Source organism: Ambystoma mexicanum, chromosome 7q (assembly GCF_040938575.1).
Source record: "Ambystoma mexicanum isolate Mex_15411 chromosome 7q, UKY_AmexF1_1, whole genome shotgun sequence".
In the NCBI taxonomy this organism is placed as follows: Eukaryota; Metazoa; Chordata; class Amphibia; order Caudata; family Ambystomatidae; genus Ambystoma; species Ambystoma mexicanum.
The window spans coordinates 59,528,735-59,551,298 of record NC_090941.1 but is presented as its reverse complement, the minus strand read 5'-3'; the positions used below and the strand labels follow the sequence as shown (position 1 = coordinate 59,551,298).

At 43.3% G+C, this 22,564-nt stretch overlaps 1 long non-coding RNA gene across 1 annotated transcript in view; it reads left to right on the top strand.

Moving 5' to 3' along the window:
- Nucleotides 1–22,564, top strand: part of LOC138528734 (uncharacterized) — a 133,908-nt gene that overhangs the window by 72,050 nt on the left and 39,294 nt on the right. Inside the window, exons 2-3 of the long non-coding RNA XR_011284216.1 lie at nt 5,040–5,159; nt 11,937–11,990. This is a non-coding gene — a long non-coding RNA (uncharacterized lncRNA). The remainder of the gene's footprint in view (nt 1–5,039; nt 5,160–11,936; nt 11,991–22,564) is intronic.

The window sequence follows — 22,564 nt, the reverse complement described above, 5'->3', positions numbered from 1 at the left end:
CTGTGTGACCACGTAAGTGCACTGTAGCTTACTGAAGCAAGCTCACCACCATTAAGTACAAAAATGAAATCAATAGGAAGAAATGATCAAATCCTCTCAATACCCACATCGCCTCCTTATCCACCCACCAACCACTTACAGGAATGAACTACCTTCATGTCTACCAAACACTAGCAGGTGTAAAGAAATATATATGCTGCCTGTAGACACAAACATGTGAAAAATGTGCACCCATCATCTACTAACATTACTCAGAGACCATCTACATAAAGTGGCCATAATACCATTACACATACCTACATGGTGCCATCAACCATGGACACATGGCCTACAGAAACAGGTCAGTGGAACCACAGAGTATTGCACCTAACCTTGTGAAACTCATTACACAGATCCTGGAACATGGAGATGATTTGCCAAACACATAGCAACATGGTCACTATCCCACTCAGACACACATTCAACAGCAAGCAAACACATTCACTACATGCTTTAATAACAATGCAACACCATGGATTCAGGGCCATCTTAATCACTTTGGGGGCCCAGGGCACGGACACATTGGGGGCCCCATCCAACAAACCAAAGGAATTAAGGATATCTAGTGTGCCACACCCTGTGTCACAATAATAACCCTTAGCTTGATATGCTGCCTTGCAGAGATCAAAATAAGCAAGGCAAACTCCCTTTCAGATACCTTACACTCTTCATTCTTGTAATCAGAGTGATAAACAAGTAGCATTTCAAGGGCAACATTAGCAGTCTACGACGAGGATACTTGTGTTCAAGCATGGGTACAGCAAACATTTCATGAATAGCAGCCATGTGGAAGGTATACTGGACATAGCATAACTGCAGGACAGAAATTTTATGACAAAGGTACACATAATCCAGAATAGTCAAACGACTCAGATTAGCTGCCTCAGAGACATCAAAAGTGCTCAAGCATGGATACAGGCGACCAATGGGAAGAAAGGATAAACTACACATACCATAGCATAGAGAGTGGATGATTTGAAGATACCAGAAAGGTGTCTCTATCCAGACAGATTGAGATTAGAAGTGGGACATGGTTTTCAAGCAGTGTTGCCATTCAAGAGCAAAGAAACATGTGGCTGTGGTGTGTAATATATCAATGCTAACTATTATTATAGAGGAAACAACACTATATATAGGCAGTGAAACCATGAGTGAGTCTTTTTTTAAGATCATACCCTGAGAACAAAATCACTCTTAAGGGCTGGCAATTTTGAAAGGTTTAGGGACTTGCAATTTTGACAGGTGAGGAAATACAAGATTTAGTGAGATACCCAGGATCACAAATTGATTAAGAGGTGAAGCAGGGATTCATACCAACTCTGCAATTTCTGCCCTTTACCAAATTCTTTTCTAGTTTTTACCCTGAACTAAAATAATCACATTTTACAGAACTGACTTGGAAAATATGAAAATCACATAACCCAATATAAACATTTTGAAAAACAAAACGTTATACACATATTAAGCAAATTGGGAATTATTCTAGCTTCATTGTCTCCATCATCAAGGAAAGTATATAAATACCAGCATACTAAAGGGTGTGATCTTAAAAGATTTCAGATAGGTTTTAAAGCTTTAAATGCACCCCAAATGCACAGGCTTGCGCAATAGTATTTTAAAACATGCAGAAAAACCTTTGAATTGTACAAAAAAGCAAACAGTTTTATTGTCACATAAGCAAACCTTAGAATATCCTTGTAAGAAGCCTGCAATATCTGGTCTGCTCTCTTCTGTCTAGAACTCATTCCACTCAAATGGCCTAGATGATAGGAAAGATCAGGTAATTGGCCAAACAGTGACACCAGCATGTGAGAAGCAAACCTTTTCATAGACAGCAGTACAGTACTGTCAGTGATAAAGATTTGTCCAGGATCACTGTATTGTGCCTCATTACAACTCTGGCAGTCGCTGTGCCCTTATTAAGGGCACGGCTGCCACCGGAGTTGCATTTTTTCTGGCACCGTGAATGGGCAAGAACCGGGTCATGCCAAGCTCAGAGGACCCGGTAATTCAAGGGCCTCCTGATCCCCATTCTGCCCCATTGGGCTGAATGGGGATGGGGAGGTCGGATACACCGGCACAAACAGAGTTGTGCCAGTGCATCCGAAGTGCTCAGGAAAAACCTGATGGGTGAAACAGCACCCGCAAGCAGAGCACGTAGTATGGCAGTCTGGGTACTACGGTACCGGCATGCTTACTTGTAATGAGGCCCATTGTCTTCTAGTAAAGCCAGGATCCAATCATGAATGCTTTGGTTGCACAGTCTGGAATATGGATACATAAGCACCTCTAACACTTTATTGTCATCATTGGAGGTGCCTGCCTAGGTTTTACAATTCCCCATCTAAACAAACCAATTTCTTGAATTTCACCATACTGACGCTATGTTAGGTTCTATAGCAACCGCTATTTGGTGCAGGTACATTGGTTATGATAACACCTGAAATGCTATAAAACAAAGTACATATACATGCAGGCTTAACAAATTCATACATTCGAAATGCTGAGTTGGCCTTACTGGAATTTGGTATTGTATCCTTGCAAATGAACACATATCTCTGCAATGAGTGCTTAACATACTGAGCAATCCTCTGAACCATTGTGGCACTCAATTGTATCAATATGTATTTCAACTTTGGCTATTGCACATGATAAATATAATCCCCACAGGAAGGTGAGCCCGCTATAGGTGTTGTGCCACACAAACTATATACACCAAGGTGATCATAGCGTTACAAGATGAAAAGATCAGAACAAAATGTGCTTGTCAACAACAGACAGAAAATAGGTTTTAGCCTTAGCAGCACACAGTAAAAAATCCTGATGTGTGATAATTAATTTTGTTGACTTAGGGAAACTGACTTTTTTTAATAAGCTTCCTTCTTGGGGCCCCCTCGAAGGTCGGGGCCCGGGGCAAGTGCCCCTTTTGCCCTCCCATAAAGACGTCTCTGCATGGATTGTCATAAACAATGAAGTCATGTAATGTAGTGACACACACAATGTGAAAAATATGAGCATACAAATAAGAAGACAAAGGAAACCGGATGTAATGAACAGGAAACTACCCTTCCCAAATAAAAAATAATCCCACACTCCTATATAAAAACTTCAATTCTCTTTGTACTCCTCCAGTACCAGCAACTCCTGGACAAAGGCCAACTCTGCCTGCATATTGGCTTATCAGAGTCAGGCCTCCCTCTCTATGTGGCGGAACTCTGGGGTCTGCCTCATTTTTGCCTCAATTCCTTGGGCAGCTCTCAGTGACTCCTTCACGATTGAAGTCTGAGCATGGGCAATGGTGTCCTCTGCCTGAGTCCTGGCAGTGATAGCCACACATGCTGTAACCTTGACTGCCTGCTCTTTTTGTCCTGCTGCCTTGTCTGTGCAAACACAGCTGCCACCTCTGTGCCTTGCACAGGTTATATCACAGATCTGGTACACCCTCCCATCTACCTTGATCTGAATGTCATGCTTTATCTGATGCAAAAAATCCCACTGCCTGGCAATCCATCAAAGTCACTGGTTCTCCTTCCTCCAAGATGATTGACTGCAAAGAGAGGAACACATGCTGTAACTGTCCTGGAATGACTGTTGGGTCACTTTGGGCACCATGGCAAGGCCAGCACTTCCTCTTTCAGTCCATTCATGGACACCACCTCACCTGCCTCAGTACGGCCATCCACCTCCATCAGGTACAATGGCACATCTAAAAAGGCCAATTGTGGGACAGTCACAGAGGAGCCAGAGCATATGCCAGGAGCGGACACTGCCCTTGAGGTAGTATGGGGCTCATAGTCAGTCATGGTTAGCTGGTCCCTCTCTTTGGAACAGCCTCCCTGCTCCTCTCAGACTTTGAACTGGAATTCTTTGAGTTCTGGAAACTTCTCAGAACTTTGCTTTTCTCTACCTCTTTCCCTCTTCACCTTCCATGCTAATCACCCTACAGCCACTGAGACTGGCTGCCTGGTCCTTCATGAATCTCACAGGTTACCAGACCCCCTACCTAGTTGATACCAGCAACCTCCCCCCTGCCCTTCAGCACTGCCCTCGTGGGCCCCCTTTCTGTTGGCTGTGCAGCCCACCCTTGGGATACCTCTACTCTAGCACTTAGCTAGTGTGCCTACTAGCATGGCACCCCTTGGCACTGCCCTCCTGGGCTCCCACCAGCACTTGTCCTTTCCCTGCTCCCCCCTTCCCTATCCTCTGCACTTTTCCTCACTGAAATTGCACGTCAGAATATCACAAGGCCTAGTAGGACCAAGTCTGTACATTTACTGTTTTTGCCAATGTTTTTTACTGCACTTTTCCCTCCCCACTTTGTCTTGTGGTGCTTCAAAACACCATTTGGTAATATAGGTGTCTAACAAATGCTCAATAAATAAATAAATAAATAAATAAATAAATAAATAAATATGAGGAGGCAGGGTAGGGCAGGGCAGTTTCCTTGGTTAGGCAAAGCAGGCAGTGCCCATGGCACAGATAACAGGGACCTTAGGAGGAGTTTGCAGGAAGGAGCCCAGCCAGACAGCTGCTTTTGAGCACCCCGCTGCTAGTGAAAAGGTAAGCTTTCCAAATAAAGCATGACATGCAATTCTTTCAGTCATGAGGCTTCTTTTCCCTGTCTGTTGCAGCCAGGCGGTGCTGGTTTTAACACCCTACCTCCTGCAATGCTGCTCTCATCCCCTCCCATCGACTTTCCAACTGTTAAGCAGTAGATTTACAGCACGCCCTACTGGGGCTTTATCGCTCTTTGTGCTGACAGAGCACTTAAACAGGGGGAGTATTTATTAGTGATGGATCAATTAACAAGCCATTGTTTTACACAGTGCATTCTTAATGTTCCCTGTTAAGAAATGCACATGGGGCATTATTTATTCCGAAAGAACTGCACAAAGCATCAGTTACTTGCCCAAATCTACACATTCATTAAAATGTTTTAAACTATGTCTTTTATTTTCATATGTTTTTATTTGACATACCAAAAGCTTTTTTTTTTGCAGAATATTACTTTTTCCTCAAATATGGAGCATGTGTAAGATGGGAAGACTTTCAAATAGAAGCAGCAGTTGCAGAAACGTTTGGGCATGACTGTGGAAGGACCGTTTGTAAGTACCTACATGGTAAGTGTGGAACCCTGTGTATTCTTTGTGCAGTAGACTGACATGTGTAAACATCAGCCTTAACTTGGGTCACAATAGCACTGTAAATGCAAGTGGCATTAACCCAGTGATGGCACTCTCTGTCTAAAGTTGTACACATGCTTGTCTCCATTATTTTTAAAACACAACCTTTCCTTGTTTTCAACATTCATTTTAAACACACCTTATTCCCGAAACCAAGGAGTCCGTAAAACAATCACAAAGCCCTGATGCTTGCAAATTTCTTACCTGCACAAGGCAACCATTCATCTGTGTATTGCCCTATTTGTCTTCACATCACAGAATTGTTTCATACAAGCATCTTGTGTCTTAAATGTACATGCACTATTACCACACTTTTTTCATGTCTACAAATTAGACAAATCACAGACTAGCTAGAAAAATCAGGTTTATGTGGTGCAGACATTTACTGTGCAGTACATACAGAATGAGGCGCTTTGGATTACTATTGGCCCCTTCCCAGTGAGCTGTGACTTGTCAGAGAAAGGGGCCATTAACACTCTCCATTTCACAGTTGTGTCTGCCCTAGACCTGTAATAAATGCTAAGGCTTCAAAGAAACAAACATGGGGATTGCCCTGGGGCCTGTGAAGCCTAGCTGTACATTTAGCATCACAATATGTAAAAGCCCTTCATAGGTGCCAGCTTGTGCATACAAAAAAAACAAACAACCGTTTTGTTTGTATTTCACAGAGGCAGATCTCTGTGTTTTACACTTCAAACAAGCACTAATTTCCTTGTTTTCAGGAATGACGATGCGTACCGCACAGCCATTTAAGTGCCACCACCGGGGGCATTACATAATTCAGTGAATGAATGCTGCCCTATTCCTTTATTTTGAAGCTTTTGGTCCTTTCTTACCAGCTCACCTCAAACAGAAGTGGCACAATGTAGGCCGGAATTACAATGTGAAGTACAATTTCAGAATGACTTTGCATACAATATATATTAGCAGCATTGCCCAGTGGAACATGTTTTCATGATGCATAAAGAGGACTAGGAGCTAAAATGTGGTTGTAGACTTTCCAAAGTGGGTACCTTCCCATAGAACAGGTTATTTGGCTTTATTTGTTCTTGGTGGTGGGACTCCCAGACCTTTTAGTGAATGCTTCCATGATGCATGTGCAATTTGTATCACACTCCTGCAGCTAGTATTTGAAGACATAAGTATACAACTGCAATCAGATATCTACAACAATGCAAGCTTATCCCTGTTTGTAATATTGTTATCTACTTTGCTTTATGTGCATTCTTGTGTAAAGTCCTTGAATTGCAATAAATAAAACGGCTTTATTGGTGTAGCAGCACTTTATTGATAATGAGGAGGGCCTATGTCACATGACACAGTGGTGTAATTTGGGAGTGACATTTGCTGGTCAATGGGGTTGCATTCTAGTGTTTCACCTGGGCACCACATTGGCTAGAAAGCGCCCTGGAGGAGGGGGTCATTGAAGTGGTCTTTCCAAAGAGATCAGCCCTGCTCAATGAATGCTAACAACAGGTGGATGAAGAGCATGACTGCCTCTCTGTGATGCTGTGCTGCCTGCTATTAAATGGCAAGCACAAGATCACAGAGATTGTTGGTCTAGTGCAATCCACTTAACAGCAGTGGAATCACTGTTGCCTAGTTGGTCTCTTCTGCCAAAGAACCAGACATTGTCTAGGTTAAGGTGTCAGAGAAGATACATGAGGCTGCAGCTGAAGAGCCTTGGCAAGGAGGATGTGCTGACACCTCCAAAGAGTCCTGCACAGCTTCCTGTCAAAGGGCAGGCGTTCAATGTCCACACCCCTCCCCATCCAACCATAACTCCACAAATGATGTCTCCAGACGCTGTTTCTCCTCTCTCCTTGGGAACACTTTCATGCACCTCTGCTTCTGAGGTGTCCACAAGAATGACCTCACCTATGTCCTCACCTCTTGCTCCGCAGCTGTGCCATCGGAAGAGAACACAAACCCAGGCATATGCCCCTCTGTAAAGCTCAATGCACTGTATAGTGGGGTCCATGGTGCTGGCTGTAGGCCTTGTACTCGGCATGCAGTTCTTTCTCCAGAGCAGGTTCTTTTTTTAGCTTTTTGAGACACTGAAAAAGAAGGACAAGAGAAAAACATAAACGTAAGAACATTTATAAACATGTCAAGAGGAAACTGTGACCTGTTGCCATGCAGTCATTAAAGCAAGCAACATGTGTACACTTCTGTGGACACTGATGCATGTATCAAATGCATGTCTGCAGACACAGGATCATGGGAAGTGCACATGGGCGCACAGGCACTTGAACTCCAATTCACAGACTCAAGTCTGTCCACCTTGCTATGAGCATCCCGGACACTCAGGGAGAACTGTGTGAAATGAACATATATTTGGCAAGAGTCAGCACCATATGCTGGGCTTGTGGACACCCCACAAACATGTCTTGCTTCTTCTGCTTTATGGCAATATCATGGACACAGCAAGGGATTAGGAACTGTCTTGCTGACATGAGAATCTCAGACAAAAGATCGCCATCCATACAATGATTTTACTTGTGGGTCACTCCTGTCACATTCACCTTCCACAGCTCCCCATGGCCACCATCCCTCACATGCAGGCACCATGCAGCACCAGATAGATGTAGTCTGAGTAGACTATGTGATGACACATCGTAAAACACTTCAATTGTTAAAACATCACCCAGCTCATGTGAATATCACCGAAGAACAGGGCCTGAACACAATTGTTTTAATGAATGACATGTACACATGTCTTGAACAGATGCCAGAGCTTGCTTCCGCTACTTAACTAGGTATGTGTAATCTCAGTGTGGCCCGACTAGGCCAATCTGTCCATTACCATTATTGCAGTGTGAGAATGAGCCACCACACAACAAACTTGTTGGATAGAGCCTTTTTAGTGGCAGATGTACTCTCTCCCACCTCCATTCATGCCATCCCACCCATGACCTTGAAACAATGCTGGGGCCTATTTCCCTTTGTGTACCTAACAGCAGCTTGGAACCAAGCCTTCTGATTAAGGACCTGGACATGAAACAATGGGTACATATTTTCCAAGATCAGAACCTGCAGCAGTGTCATATGTAGACAGTCCTGAGAATTGACCTTGACACTGCATCATGCCTTCTTCTGCCTCTGCATCCTCATATTATCCCAGGGCTTTTTTACATTGTCCATAGTATAGATTGCTCCAGATCCTTGGATGGGCAGATGCCACACGTTGCTTGTTAGCACTAAATAGGGACTCACAACAGTTTAGGACCTCGTCAATCAGAATGCCAACTTAATTGGTGAAAGATTTGACAGCGCTCAGCCTCACCACCTTGGCTGAGTCTTATGTTGTGTCAGCTAGTGCTTTCGAGGCTTATAGGGTGAGATTGGTTCCTGAGAGTTCCTGAGCTGTGAGGTCCAATGGAAGTGTTGCTGTCTAGATTAGGCAGAGGAGGTGGGCAGGCAAACCAGATGTTACAATGGTGCACAGTGCTCCAAGTGGAGATAACAGGCTGTGGTGGTCAAACAGTCACATTGTGGGAGAAAATGCAGCACAGATACCTTGTGAATTGCCAACAGAAATGTATTTCTGAAAGAACATGAGAACATTCACAAAAGTATGCTTCCTGCCGGATTGCGCCTCTTTCTCGCTGCCATGATGAAAAGGGTGTCCCAGTAAAATGGGAAATGGAAATAAATGTGCACATAGCCGAGAACAAGTTTCAACAAAGCAAAAGAAAATCCCACAAACTGATAACATTTCTAAGGCCTTTTAATTGAATCTGGAGGCTTGTTGTTTGATCCTAAGGACATGCTCAGAACCAAATTAGTAATGTGTATATTGAAAGGAGCAGAAAGGCTTATTTTCTCCTTCAAGGACACACATGTAAATTGTGTATTTTTAACTACTGCCTGATCAGTATGAAACGACATTTGGAAAAATGCACATTTAAGGTGGAACTGCACCACAAATAAAAAGACAAAGCCCAGGCTTTATCATGTTCATGGAAGCTATAAATGAACAAACCCAGGATTTCATGAAAGTGTTAAGTTCCTGAATCCTAAGCATTGAAGAAATATCCACTTGTATGACAAAAAACCTGTCATTAATTTGCAGTGATTATATTTTGCTGTATATGCAAAGTATGATGTAGAAATGATGCATTATTCAAAGTCCTATTGTATTTTGCCATGCTTTGTATATGACTTAGAAACACTGTGGGCCTCATTATAAGTTTGCCGGTCTGGTAACTACAGTACCGGTAAGCTTGCGGGTACCGTAGTTACCGGACCAGCAAACTACGAGTTCTGCTTGCGGATGCCTTTTCACCCGCCAGGTCCGACCTGGTGGCCGAAAAGGCACCCGCAATCAGAACTCGCATCTACGATCAGAGCTTGTCGGATGCACCGGCACCACTGTGAATGGTGACTGGCAAACTACGAGTTCTGCTTGTGGGTGCCTTTTCTCCCGCCAGGTCCGATTATGGTGCTCTATATTTTATTAAACTAACACATTCACATCCAAAGTTAGATTTAAATAAAGGAAGGCCCTCTTCCTAAATTTATTAGTGAATTTACCCTCACTTCTTTGTCAGAGGACTGGTGGAAGCTACATCTTAGCCACAAGATGTGGGAAGGAGCTGAAGATTATATGGAATCATCCAAAATTACTGAGTTTAATAGGCCGAATGGGTGATTTGGCTGGATTTTGGCCGTTAAAAAATTCTGAACGGCCGAAAAATTCGACCAAATCGCCCATGCAGTGCTAAGGGATGTGGGTGGTGTGGGGGTGTCCCCCGCACCCTTGCTCACTATATTGTGGGGGTGGAAGGAGTGTCCCCCACTGCCATCCTGAAAAAGTAAAAAATAAAAAAGGAAAGGGCCCTGTGGTGCTGGTTCCCTATCATGGAAGTGAAAGGTAACAGGCGGCAAAGGGACACTGCGAGTCAGCAGCCACCAGGTAAGTAGGTGTGTGGGGGTGTGGTGAGGGTGGGGGCATGGGCAATGCTGGAAATGTTCAGCGGAGAAAAGATCACATGTTATTTCAGAAAAATAATCTTCTGTCTTTTCTCTCTTGAACATTTGGATCTCGGGCTTTCAACCCGGATCCGATTATAGACTAGCCTTCTCCCTGTATTGAGATTTTTATTATCATTATTATAATCATTATTATTAGTATTATTATTATTTTTATTATCATTATTATTAAGATTGGGAAATGGATGTTAAAGACTATGGGCCTCATTACGAGTTGGGCGGTAAGGCCGGCGCTATTAGCGCCGGCACTAATAGCTCTACCGCCAAAACCCCCGGCACTATTAGCGCTGGATCACAGGTTTGGCGGAACGGTTAGTGCCCATTCCCCATTGGGCCCATTCGGGAATTCCTCATTCCCCATTGGGCCCAATGGGGAAAATTTGCGCTATTACCGCCGGCGGATTTCCCACCGGCGGTAATAGTGCCGAAAATTGGCACTTTTGCCGCAGATTTCCCCCCAGCTCTAAGCTGGGGGGAAATCCGCCAAGGCCATGATCTGGCGGACCCTCAAATGCGGCGGTAATAGCGCTACTGCCGCATTTAAGGGTTACCGCCAGACTCGTGATGAGGCCCATCTGAATACAACTGGAGATGGAGATGGCTGGGGAGCTGAGACCTATTGGAAACTAGTTTCCAGGCATGCTGGAGAGAAGAGCACTTTGAGGAACAGCAGATCAGGCCATCTTGGAAAATGGGTTCCAAAGAGTCAACTGAAAAGGTCCTTGATGAGGCAGAAACTGCAGATTGACTGCCCAAGCTGATTTTCCCAAGACAACACCACATTCTCCTCATGGAGTATCCATGATAAACATCCTGGTAATCAAAAGGTACTAGGACTTAAGGGGGATCCTAATTTGACAAAGATAGATGTGATGCCCTGTGTCTCCCAATCACATTGAGTCCAAAGGGAGATCCCATTTCCTTAAAGACCAATGCATTTTTTAAATGGGAGGTGAAGTTTAAAACTGACAGTATTTTGTACAAATTAAATGCAGACTGTTTTTTGTAGAATTATCACAAGGTAAAATAGAATCCTTGAATCATGCCAGCATAGAGTCATCCAGACCATAGGGTATTCAAAAGGCAATATTGTCTAATGTGATAAAATGCACATTTGCGGATGAAGGGAAGCCTAATCATAAATCAGAGGTTTGTGAAACTGAAATTATTTCAGACACTTCATCCTATTCACACACAATCGTGACATGTGTTAAAACCCCTGACATCCCTCATCTTGAAATGCATGTTTTAGGGAAAAGGTGCTTAAACATGGTATCTTTTACTGGAAAATATTACATTTCTAGTTTAACAACTGCAGATCTGAAGGTAGATGAATAGGAATACATTGAAGATGATGCACATGTTTATTAAAAATTGCACATATATATTGTGATAAGGCTGATAAGGCTGCGCACACATGTGTTCAGAGGAGAATGCACAATCTCTGAGAGTGTTTTACTAATACCAAACCTGCAGCAATTATATGTACATCCTTCTTGCCTACATTAAAATGACCAATATATTGCCAACATATTGATAACCCCATGTTCATATAGTGGAGGTTAGCAGAATGAACATATGTTTACAAATTTAATTTGTTCAAGCACATTTTCTCTGATACAATACTGGTTTTGATTCAGGAGATAATCAAGTGCTTTTTTCAAGCATTGTGCTATTAGTGTAAAAATAGACCTGCACATTGCTTTTTTTTTGTTACAGGTTCTAACTCTTTGACCTTATATTGTCAACAGTAGGACATATAACATTTTAACGGTATGTGCAAATTAATTATTGTTTTATACTGTATATATTGTATGCTAAAAAAACAATATTGAGTGTTGTTTTGTTTTGTTTAGTTTGTCTATCAGGTTGATCACACTTTTAATTTGGTATGTTGAACTAGAAACAGACAGGTAGGATATCCTTTCCTAGTTGCTCTGTTAGATCCTCTTTACCAGTTACTACAGCTATTTCCATTCACATAAATGATTTTTTTGTCATTGACTTTCAGAATGTTTCCTTGAGGATGGAAAAATGCACTGGACTATTTTGAACATTATCTGCCTGTGTTTTGCAAAGGAGCATTCTTCTTCAAGAATTCATAAAATGATAAACAAACAATTATGTAGCAATTCCCTTTCTTTTGGAGAAAGCACTGTATGAATAGATAGTTTTCACCACGAGGGTGTCCTTCCAAATTACTACAAGGGTTACCAGGACGTTCAATGTATATGAGTTTATCCCATAGTGCAAAGGAGCTGTTTGGTTATAGGACCACATATCATAGCATTTTTTTTAATGTTTCAGTTATTAAGTATGTGGTGCCCACCTGAACTACTAATCGTCTAAATCAATATGTACACATACACAATGTCTCATAAGCAGCAATGCTTTCATTGAAGTATATTGTGTTGTTAATAGTAGAGTCAATCATAGAAGAAGTATGTGTAAAAGGCCTCATATCTTCTAAAGAATAATGTATACCTAGAATTAATTGTGGAACAGAATTTATGTGTGAAATGATATTAGTGAGATTCATGTAGGCATTTTATTGAATTATTCTTTATGAGTCTACAACACTGTAGTGATTTGCTTTCTTTAACGCTGGACACTACATTTGTTTGAAGTTGTCTTCCTATGAATACATTTGGAGTTTGAAGAAATCCCTGTTTGTATATTGCCCATAATTGGATGGTGGGACTGTATACAGGGATATGAAATGAGTCATGCCATCGTAACATGAATCCATAATTTAAAGGTATCAACATATTGTTCACAAATCTAGGGCAGTGCAAGTGAACAGCCAGCAATGCCATGCTACCAGGCAGCATGAGTTGTCATGCTGAGAAGGCAGAGAAGGAAGTAAGGGGCAACAGATCAGGAAAGGCAGGGTGACAAGTAAGGTATAGGTTGCATCAGCAGCACTAGAAGGTTTCAGACAGAGGAAAGTGGATTAAAGGCACACCGCGCGTACGTTCTGCATGACATGCTATATGTGCTATGTATGAACAGTGTTCACATATGAAAAGAGGGCCCATAAACAGATTGCAAGTTTGTTTTGCAATCTCAATCTCAGGGGTTCTGATGTGCAATTGCTGGGGTCTCAAACGCAGATTATGTCTGTGCGACTCTATCGCATGCAATAGCAGAACCGCCCAAAGCGTCATAGGCCAGAGGGAAAAGTTAGAGAAAGGACTACCAAAAGGGAAGGGGCTCCCAAAAATGAAGGGGCAAACACACAAACAAACAAGCAAAAGAGAAGGGCACAATAAGAAAGCATTCATGGATGAGGAGCTGGTTATCCTTGCAAACTTTGGGGCTGTGCATCATGTGGACCTCTAAACTTGGGAAGGCAGTACCCTTTCAGTTACGGGACGCAGGCACTTATATAGCAGGTGGTGACTGATAAAATACATGCCTGTAGAGTAGAACATAGTAATGCCAAGGAGGTATGTAAGAGCATGGGAGATCTGACTAGGAGAACAAAGGAAAAGTTGGGAGGAATATGAGTTCAGCCCAGGCAACAGGTGGAGGATCCACCCAGATAGAGGAGTTGACCCAAATCAAAGAGATGGTCAGTGGCCTCATATCGAGTGAGAGGTTTGTGGTCATTGGAGGCATGGACACATATATGGTCACATCTGGTCAGTAACATGTGTGAATGATGGCTTTTTTGTTGGGCATAGAGGAGGGGGTACAATTGATGGTTCACATTCCATCTGGAGTCCTGTGTTCACCCAAAGCCTGAGTTGGCAGTAATGCAATGCCAGTGGTATCCATTGTGCCTGTTTCAATTTTGACTCAAAGCAGACATGCACTGGCTGCATAGGAGCATGGGCAAGGACACCAGTGTGCTTAAGTTCTGTATGATGGAGAAGGTTGTAGTGAGGATGTAAATCCCACATGACTTAGCATGCATTTGGTGGTTATAAAGCCAGACGTCTGACCCATAGGGTCAGTATTTTGGTAGGCCTTGTATATCTTTATGGCACCAACTTCACGACTGATACTGCCAGGGGCCATTGATACTACTGTCATATACATGTATGTTGGTATGATGACAGCCAAGTCCTCTAAGTGCCTTTAACTAGGCCCCTAGAGTGTGTGTATGAGGATGCACAGATCAATGTGTGGGTGTGTAGCGCAGTTGCTCCATTAATATGGTAGTGTAACACCTGATGGGCAGTACATGCACCCACAACACCTATGACCTACCTGCCATTGAAGGTGTGCAACCTCTCACATTGCCTGAAGGTCAACAGTGCTTGCTGCTAACCCATCCTCGGAATGGCATTTGTTCATCCTGCTGTTCACACACACATTGAACATTGGCCAGGGTACTCAAAGTCAAGTAAGGCTACTGAGTAGCTATGCACCTAACATGGGCGTGTGGAGCACATGCACACTGTCCCATGGTCAAGCCTGGGTGGATTGGAGGGACAGAGCCTTACAGACCAGTCAGCATGCACTGATTCCCAAGTTATTGTCTTGCAAAGGGGAAATCAAGGAGTGTCAGGTAAAAGGCTGTAGTTTCAGGGCAGCGACTCTTCTAACCTCTGTTTGTGGGTGACTGGCACATTGTGGCATTTGAAAGGGATCAACATATTGGGTTTCAAAATCAAATCTAACCTTCCTCCTGTCCTCATTCCCCTCGATCTTTCTTCTGCATTCGATATGGTCAACCATGCCATCCTGCTCAATCGCCTCCATGATAACCTGGGTAACACTGATCAGGCCCTGGCCTGGCTGACCTCCTTTCTCATGGATTGACCCTCTCAGGTACAACTGGGGTCATTCCACTCTTCTATCTCTCTCTCTAGCTGTGGTGTTCCCCAGGGGTCTAACCTTTTGCCCTGGCTGTTCAACCAATACCTGGCATCTCTTGCCCACCGTATCGCTGCTCTCTGCTCCAACTTTCAGTGTTATGCGGATGACACCAAGCTCTTCTTCGGTCTCCCCTCAGATGCCTCTTCTGCTTCTCTCATTCCAGACCGGCTGTGGTCTGCAATTCAGGAATGGTGTGCCGCCAATGATCTCTGCCTTAATGCCAGTAAGACCGAGATCATCCTCATAGGAAAACCAGTTCCCTCCTTTCCTCTCCACTCTCTGGCCACCCACTCTGGGTCCTATTCCTGCTCTGACCTGTGAGGCTAAGAACCTTGGTGTCATCTTTGACTCCACCTTCTTATTCTCCCCTCACATCTCTGACAACTCTAAGAAGTCTAACTACCAGCTGCACCTCCTCAGAGGTATTCTTCCTTTCCTCACTTCCCCCAGATGCTCACTGTCTCCAGAGCTCTGGTCCTCTCTAGACTGACCTACTGCAACAGCCTCTTTTTAAATCTTCCTGCCTCTACTCTCCGTCCTCTACAACTTATCCAGAACAGGACTGCGAGACTTGCCTTGGCTTCAAGTCCAGGGATCGTATCTCTCCAGCTCTGAAATCTCTTAATTGGCTCCCAGTGGCAGCAAGGATCAAGTTCAATACCCCCTGCATCATCCACAATGCTTTCTGGGGCCTAGGACCGAACTACCTCCAACTGTCTCTTCCTAAACATCTCCCTTCTCGAGCTCACTGCTCATCCACATCCAACTCTCTGAGGGTCAGTCACTTTTCCAAGCAGAAAGTTGGGGGCAGATTGCTATCTTCGAGTGGGACCTCCCTCTAGAACAGCCCACCTGCCTCTCTAAACTTGAGCAGAACCACCTCTGGTTCCGGAGCGACGGAAGACCTTCGTCTTTGTTTCTGCTTTCTCTCTTCCTCTCCCCTGATGATGTCCTGACTGCACCACGCACTGGTTACCTGGCCACCCTCCGAACTTGGACTCAGGTTCCTGCATGTCCAGTTGCATCTCGCATTGCCTGTTGTCTCCCCCAGAATTTGTGGTCTGCATCTGTAACCCTACAGTCCCCTCTCCCTGCACTTATGAGCCACCCATTGGCTGCACTTTCTTATTTACCTGCACTGAGCCACCCGCTGGCTGCACTTTTGAGTTACCTGCACTCCCCCTCATCAGCACTTCTCCTCTTCCACTCCTCTGCACTTGCTCGATCTGAATGACACACGGCCTACTAAGATCATTGTTTTGTCCTCCCTCTGTTTCCCCCTCCTTGTCTTGTCGCGCCTAGAAACACTTGTGTACAGGTGCATTACAAATGCCATATATCATATCATATCATAACTTATTGGGCTATAAAATGGGGAGCTGTGGATCTTGTGAGGCATGGTCAGGTAATGGTATTCAGACTGGTAAAAAGTAGAGTGAGAAGGCAATAATGAGACCATGGGTAACTCCGAAATGGCATCATCTTCATCCCTTGTGGATGTCTTATGCCGACGATTTATTAATATTTGACAGCACACCTTTAGGTCTGCAACACCTATTAGAGGGTTTTCTTATTTTCGTGGAGGCACACACATTAACAATTAAGACCAAAGTGATCCAATTCTCAACTACTGGGAAAAGATCTTCCTTTTTTTGGCATGTTTGAGGGGAAAGGGTGCAGAGACTGGATGCCCTTCTATATCTGGGCTTCCTGATAAATTAAAAAAAATCAGAAATAGCCACCAGGAACTGGTTTCAATCCAAAGCCACAGGGCTGGCTAATCAATTACAGAAAATAGACTAAAGATTTGAGACATTTTCAGTTAGACCTTCTAGTGGTTTTTACGATTTAATAATTGTCCCGAAAATCCTGTCTGGGATTTAAGTCTATGATCCATCAACTCTGGGCTATTTGCATGCCCTGGAGGGACATATGTGTAGGGGTGTTTTCTGACTGCCACCCTCTTTTCCCCTGGCTGTGGTCCGATACGACATGTGTTTGACTTCACTGTTGGCTAGAGCCCAGTGGAAGCACTTGACATTATTTCGTACAATCTTGGTTGTTGACTTCTCTGTTGGCTAGAGCCCAGTGGAAGCACTTGACATTATTTTGTACAATCTTGGTTGTGAAAGGTGCATCACTTTATGCTGACCTTAATTTGTTTTTTAAGGATGGGGGCTCAAAGATCCTGGCAGAGTTAAGAAATCCTTGCTTGATTGGGATTTGATCCAAACAATCAAGGCTTTCCATGGGTATCCTTCCATAACGCATCTCCACAGTGAACACAAGAAAAGGGGCCTTTTGGCCCCATTTCTGGGGATCTATCCTGATAGGGGAGCGCAGAATCAGTTTTTAAGATTCCACTGGAACATTCTGCATGCCAAAGAAATCTTGCTACTCTATGGCCTCAAGAACACTGAGCATCTTTACTGTAGATTTTGTCAAATAAGGTTGGAGAGGGAAACACTAAAACTGTTACCCTCACCTGGCTCCCTCAGGGGCGTTGATCGGAACTGGACAGCTGCGGTTTCCACCCACGTGACACGTAGTGCAGAGATGACAGACTGGACAGGCCCACCTAATCTCGTCAGCTTGACCAAAAGAAGTATTCTCCTGAAAGTGGAGAAAGGGAATTAGCCACCCGTGGATTTGAGTGATAACCCCCCCCCCACTGTTCTCCCCTCTAATCACCTCTGATGTCTCTTTTACATTCTCACCTTATATTTTTAAAGGATGAGCTCTCCATCCTGCGTAGAATGCAGGGGCGCATGGATAACCAGTGACTTCACTGGTCCGAAGGAATTGCAGAGTTCCAGAACAATATTGACTCTGAGGTTCCTGGCGAGGAGCCGTAAGTATATAGTTCGTAAGAGTTCAAAATGTCTGACTTTCACTCTTGTCCGATTCCTTGCAGCTTGCAGCTTGACCCTAGAGAAGATTGCCTCGTGCGGCTGGTAAAGTTCAGGTAAGAGTCTGTATTATCCAACACTGTCCGGTAAATGACACCTGTATGTAATCTGTTGCTTTCTCCCTCATTAAAGGTGCAGAGTGAGAAATTATGGCGTTTTGGGGAATGATACCTCCGGCGGTAAAATCAGGTAAGTCTATTATGGTGAAAGAGATTCCCTTGGTTTTTTCTTTCAGCTCACCTGGCTGTCCTTTTGTTCCCCTTAGATGCCGGAGTTCGGCGAAGATGAATGGAGGCTGCGCCGGCCCGTGGAGATGAATAATGCCTCCGGCAGTAAAATCAAGTAAGTCTATTGTGGTGACTAATATTGCCTTATTATTCTCTCGGCTCACCTTGCTGTTCTTTATTCCTCTTAGGTGCCGGAGTTTGGCAAAGAAATGATGAAGACAGAGGTGGATCGTGGAGGTGCTGCGAAGGCTGGGGAGTATTGCGCGGCGCTGCAGCAGGCGATAGGATGCGCATCAAATAATGTTTTTCGTCTTATTCGAAGGCGCGATGGATCCAGAATGTCCATTCTGACATTGACAAAAATAACATGCATTAATTTTCTAACCTTTCTACACTATGATAAAATTGTAACCAAACATATGATGTTCAAAAGATCCTCACTTGGCACAAATCTCACCAAAATTAGCACTTCTTTGAAGTTCTCCACTCGCAAAAGCAGGACCAGTCAGCGCAAAATGCTTCTGCAACTCTTGTGTAGGGGAGGACGGCGAGATAACTCTCCCAGCCATGGTGCACTTCAATATTTTGGCCTAGCAGCACTAAGCTTTTCTATTCATGTATTCATTCTCTGCAGTTTCAAGTTGGGCTTGGCTGTGTTGTAAAATCTGCACCTTACATGCCACCAACAACATATTTACATGTTATACTGGCAAAAAAATGTATATATGTGCCATATTACTGCTGGCAACAAAATGCCTCTACATTTTGCAATAAATGCAATAAAATGCCATCACCTTTAGTAAAATGCTATTTATATTCTTACAGCTTAAAGGCAAACATAGGTTTTTTTGAGAGTGTGCCTGGATTTTGTATGAGATTCCAATTGCGGTTAATGATATGCTTGTTGTCATTACTGACCAGATTGTACTTGGTCACATAAACTAACCTGTCACTATGTTGTTTTTCCTTACTTGTCAAGCATGTTTCCCTGTCTGTGTTTGCTGCTCTCTTCAAGTTGTTTTTTATCAATTTCTCGGGGTAACCCCGAGTCCATAATCGTTCTTTCAACTGTAAGGTATGTTCGTTGTAGTCTGTCCTTGTTGTGCAGTTCTGCTGTATACAGAGAAATTGCCCGTAGGTTAGGTTATATTTTAGTCCATCCGGATGAAAGCTGGAGTAATGTAACAATGTGTCTTTGTCCGTTTTCTTTCTGCATAGTGTGGTAGTGAGCAAGTTACCTGATTTCTTTGTCATCAGGTCAAGGAAACTGATCTGATCCTTACTCTGTTCAATCGTGAATTTGATGTTTTCATCACGTGTATTGATCCATGTGTGGAAAAGCAACAGGGATGCGCTATTCCCCTTCCAGACATTGTCTATGTATCTTTGCCATAACCGTAGTTTCCGGGCATTATAAGTGCGGGAACTGTGCTGTGTGCCCCCTGACGGAAACAAGACATACATTCCAACATGGCATTATCAAATCGACACTGAAAAGTCACACGAATGGTCACACAAAAAATGTCATTTACATCATTTCCTGCCCCTGTGGTCTTCTCTATGTATGGAAGACCACAAGAGAGGTAAGAGTAAGGATAGGGAACACCACTCGTGTATCCGTAACCAAGTGCCAGATAAGCCTTTAGTTGAACATTTTAGTGAACAAAATCACAAAGACACTGATCTCAAGTGGTTTGTGCTACAAATCATCAGACCTCAAACCCGTGGGGGAGATATGTCATCAGGCCTACACAGGCTGGAACAATGGTGGATCTACCTTCTAGACACAGTACACCACGGACTTAATGTCGCCGTGGAATGGAACGCCCTCGACAGACAGTAAGGTGTTTTTCTACTCCACTATTTTAGACTGGGCTTAAAGAACCCTTGGGTCTAAGGAACGCTTCCAAAAATGTTTTCCAAAAAGACTTTTTTTTGAAGAAAAGTTTTCCAAAAGGAGTTCTGTGAATGTAATAATTTTCTCTATATCTACGGGCCCTGGCAAGTAATTTATACCCAGTGGGCTATGAGGGGGAACAAAATACTGAGCTACATGCATGGATGTCCTTTGATGAACTACGGACCCCACAATGCATTAGATGACGCTGATATAATGTTGATTCTCACGGCTCAGATAAAAACAAAAAATTCTCTACTACACACGGTAGGGAATTATTAAAATAGAACGGTACATCACAACACATTGTGTTCTCGACTATTTAGGGGCATGTTATACACAAAAAAGTGATTACCAGAAATTAGAAAGTTAAGTTTTGAAGAACTAAGTCCTGAATTCTAACATGCGATTTGGCATGTTTTGTGATTCTCTCATTATAGAGACATACACATACCGATTGGGTACACATTGAGTGAAGACTTTACCTGAAGTAGAGATGCATCTAAATCTTCAAGACACCGCCCACTGACTGAACTTAGAGTGGAGGTGAGTCTTGATTAAAACAACAACAAAAAAATGTTGTTTAGCCATAGACATTAATTGTCAATAAAATATGAAGATAACAGGTTTCAAGGGAGAGATGGTAATCAGTATATTCACTCTGTAATTTGTTTAGATTAAAAGGCTCACAAATCCTATCAAGATGCAACACAGATCGGATTGTTGCATTTTGTCCTGAGGAAGGTTGGCTATAACTTTTGGGGGCAAACAGTGTCAGCCCACTTTATACTACAACCGAAACACGTGTAGACGACAAGAAAGAAACCCCCTGCAATAACACAGAGGGTTACATCTACAAGATATGAGAGTGTTGGACTTGATATTATAAACCAATATTTGTTTGGGAATAGTCATCACCCACATTTTTTGGAAGTTGTATTAATATGAATATGCTTTGTATGAGTGAAGTGTGAATGATGGATGATGGGAACATTTTTGTAAAGGTTGAGCTTATTTTTAATGTGTTAAAGAAGTATAATTAAATATCTATTGTTTATGTTATGTCAAATAAATACCATACCATATAATTTTTTGAGAAAAAAAAAATGTTATCTCTAAACATATTGGTCCACACATGCATGCGTGTGCCTTGTTTACTTACTAAGAACTACAACAACAGGCCGTTAATCTGGTTGCTAGAGGAGGGCGAGCCATGGAAAGAACCTTGATGGAAAATTATGCAGAAAGAATAGATGTTTTTCTGGGACCCTAAAGCAAGGGCGTGGGCGCACATTCATACATTGAACAGATTCACACAAAGACACTAATTTCGCACATACGCATACATGCAAACTTACATAAAAGCATATGTTTATTCTACACTTACCTATCGGCTTCCTCAGCCTCAGACTCTAATGCCTCAGTCATGTCACATCGGTCTTGTTTGCCCCACCCCGGAGTTTCAATGGTGCATAGCTGCTGTCAATCAATAGGCCATATGAACTTTACACAGCAGCAGGGCCAGACCTACAGCACGCCGCTGGCCTGCTAAAGAAATATTTAGTATAACAGCGCAGAACCAAGAGCGCTCCCATGCACAAAATAAACGTAATCTTTGTAAAGCGGGCCTCACCCCTGGTCTTTGTGATGCCCTGTCAGCCAGCCACCACATGATGGCATTGTGGAGCATTGAACCATCAATAGCTGAAATGAAAGCTGTATGTTTTTATGGAATTTGAATCAAAGCTAACATGCCTTTCCTGCTAGGGTAGAAGGAAAGGGTGGGCAGCGTCCCCACGCCCAGACTTACCAGCCACCACTGGAGATAGAGAAGCCTGAGAGGGGAGGGATTCCACCAACCTGGTTTTCTGTTGGACATTATTCCTTCCTGTCACCTCCATTCCTGAAGAACAAGGTATTCTGGATATCAGGTAATAAGGAAAAGATCAATTGTTACATAAACATGGATTGGACCACTTACAGTGGGGCTTGCTTGGAGATAATCACTTTTTACCTTTGTAAGGAGGGGTCTCCCATCCTTTATTTCTTTGATTTAGCTTTGACCATCAGAAGAAGAGGATCACACTTTTGGACCTCTGCTGGGAGTGTGTCAGGTTGGCCTGACTCGTGATCAGGAGGCCTGGTGGGGGAACTCGAAGTGTAGCCGTTGAGTTCTTCCTACCAATGTGTCCCTTTATATTTCTAAGTAAAATTACAAAGGAACCAATTAGTCGAAAGATGGTTCTACTGTTGCAGCTGAAGATGGAGACAGAAGCCGTGGAGCGTGGAAAAGCAGCTGATCAAGGAACACCGTAATGATGGCAGGTATACACCGAGAATAGGCTGTAGGGGTTAAACCAGTTATCAGAAAACTAAGCGTATAGAGCGGAACACAAACAATTCAGAGAAGGACAAAACGATAATCAGGAATCAGGTAATAGGCAGTGAAAACTTACCAATGGTAGACAAGGAAAAGATCCTACTGAG